Here is a 3,271-nt window from a genome sequence, read left to right on the forward strand (position 1 = left end):
CCTGACCTGTTATAGGAAAGGATTTCTGGGAGCAAGCTCTCCTATTATTATTATTATTATTACTACTATTATTATTATTCCTTTCTGACCTCTGAAAGGCAATGCTTTCTGTTGGTAATTTTGGTAGTGATGATGATGATGATGATGATGATGATGATGATACAGAGTCATTGTAATAAATTGTTATTGATTTAAGGTCCTTATTGCAATAAATTGTTGCAGGGAGAGGCAGGAAATACAAATAAAAATTATTATTATTATTATTGTAATAAATTGTTATTGATTTATTGTCCTTATTGCAATCCGTTGTAACTGATTCGTTGCCGTTATTGTAATATTGTTATTGATTTATTATTATAACAAAGGATTGCAATAAAGACAATAATCAATAACAATTTATTGCAATAACGACAATAAATAAATAACTATTGCTATTGATTTATTGTCTTTATTGCTATCTGTTATTAATTTATTGTCGTTATTGCAATAAATTGTTATTGATTATTGTGCTTATTGCAATCAGTTGTTATTGATTTATTGTCTTTATTGCAATCCGTTGTTAATCTATTTTTATTGCCCTTATTGCAATCCGTTGTTATTGTTACATCGCCATCAGTTGCTGTTGGTTTGCTTGCCTCTTGATCTGTGGGTTTGGTCTTCTGCGTAAAGTTTGCGCCTTAGTTTTAGTCCCCAAAACCCAGGTGCCTCCAGGGATTGATTTTCTCCGGGGAACTGAAGGTGGGAGGTTGGATCCCATTAGCCCCCAACAAGGGGCTAATTCCCCTCCTCCCCTCCCGAAGCCCCCCCCGAGGCTTCCTGGGGTCTCAAAGGGAGGAAGGAAAGACCCCAAAGCCCAGCAAAGGGGCAAAGGGAAGAAAAAGGTTGCAAAGGTGAAAGTCACATTATTCCCCCCCTGCTCTTAGCACTAATAGGCAATAGGCAAATTATATATATATATATATATATATACACACACACACACACACACACACACTATCCACTTGAGCTTCCAAATCCAATGTAGTTCATTGCAGATGGAAAAACACACATATAAATATAATATAATCTCTACTATATATATATATATAATGTAGAGATTATTATATTTATATGTGTGTATGTGTGTGGAGATTGTAATTTTAAAATTCTTGTCTGTGTGTGAAATGAACTAGATATATATATATATATATATATATATATATAGGATTAAATATTGTTGTTGTTGTTGTTGTTGGAGCTGGAGGAGGTTGGGGAAGAATAGTATCGCCAAGTCCCCCTGTCTTCCTGGTTCATCGATTACTTTTTCAGAGTCTTTTTATGGAGAGACTGAGTTTCTGCAAACAAATCCGAATTTTGCAAAAGAGGAGAAAGCAAAGTGGACCCTGGGCTGAGCAAAACAACTCCAGACTCTTCTCTCCTCTTTTCTCTCTCTCCCTCCTTCCCTCTGCATTTTCCCCCAAAGGAGGTCCCGATCCACCTGAGCTTCCAAATTCAATGGAGTCCATTGCAGATGGAAACCTATGAGTTCAGGCTCAATTCTTCCCTTCTTGAAATCCTTGGAAACTAGAGGAGACCTTTTGCATCCATGGGATTTTCAGAAGGGTTTTCCCAATCCAGCTATTGATCCCTGAGTCTCAGCCCTTTTACAGTATCATCATCATCATCATCATCATCATCATCATCATCATCATCATCATCAATATCCCTCTTTTTTCTCCAAAAAGATTATATTCAGTGGCTCTACTCTGGATGGGAGAAAACATTAGATTCAGCCTCTTATTATCATGGTTATTGCTTTATATATATATATATATAGGGATCACGGTTTCCTTAGAGATCCTCAAGTTCAGGATTGTTGTTCTGTGTTTTCCAGTGAGTCCCAAAGGTGCTACAACAACAACAACAATAATAGTAATAATAATAATAACAGGGAGGAATACTCCATTTTAAAAGGTGCTTTCCCCTCCAAACCCTTTCCATAAATCATTGCCAAGCCCTCTGGCCATGAAGGCCTGGCCCTCCTTCCAGCTGCTCCCCCTTTGGATTCAGGGAAAGAAAGAAAGAAAGAAAGAAAGAGAAAGGGAGAAGCAGGTGCAGATGGAGAGAGTGAAGGGAGCACTACTTTTGAGGAAAGGAGAACTTTAGTGTTGAGGACCATAATATCCAGCATCCACAAAACCAGGAGACCTTTTGATGGGGCCAGGCATAATGCACAAAAAGACATGTTGCAAGCTTCCGAAGCTCCACTGGCTTCTTCTTCATGGAAACTGAGGAAGAGGAAGAGAGTCCATCCATCCATCCATCCATCCATCCATCCTTAAAGCCAGGAGTTTATGCTCTTACACTCCTCGGTCAGTCAATCATCTGTCTGTCTATCTATCTACACTTCTAAGTCAATCACCTATCTATCTATCTATCTATCTATCTATCTATCTATCTATCTATCCATCCATCTCAGCAGGTGAGTTCTAAGGCTGGCACATCAATGGAACCAGCGGTGTATCCCCTTCCCTATCTATCTATCTATCTATCTATCTATCTGTTCATCCATCCTAACCGACGAGTTTTAAAGGCTAGAGCATCAATGGGACCCGGAGCTTATATCTTTACATTTTTGTATCAATCTATCAATAATCAATCTATCTCTCTCTCTATCCATCCTAACCAGCCAGTTTTAAGGCAGGAATAACAACGGAATCAGGGGTTTATACTCTTACACTTATCTATCTATCATCTATCTATCTATCTATCTATCTATCATCCATCCATCCATCCATCCATCCATCCATCCTAACTGGCTGGCACATCAATAGGACTCGAAGCGTATATCCTTACCCTTCTCTATCAATCTATCAGTAATCTATCTATCATCTGCCTATCATCCATCCATCCATCCATCCATCCATCTTAACAGTATAAGTATCAAATCCTTACACTTCTCTAGCAATCTATCAATAATCTATCATCTGTCTATCATCCACCTGTCCATCCATCCTGACCGTATAAGTATTAAATCTTTACACTCCTCTATCAGTCTATCAATAACCTATCTAGCATCCATCCATCCTAACCGTATATTAAATCCTTACACTTATCTATCTATCTATCATCTATCTATCATCTATCTATCTATCTATCGTCTCTGTCCAGAAGTAAGTTAAACACAAGGGATCCAGGATCACAAACTTTTGATTTCTTTGGTCCCATTAAAGCCAAAAAAACTGTAATAGGTCGAACCTTTCTCTCTCTCTCTCTCTCTCTCTCTCTCTCT

This window comes from Sceloporus undulatus, chromosome 9, assembly GCF_019175285.1.
Source record: "Sceloporus undulatus isolate JIND9_A2432 ecotype Alabama chromosome 9, SceUnd_v1.1, whole genome shotgun sequence".
NCBI lineage: Eukaryota > Metazoa > Chordata > Lepidosauria > Squamata > Phrynosomatidae > Sceloporus > Sceloporus undulatus.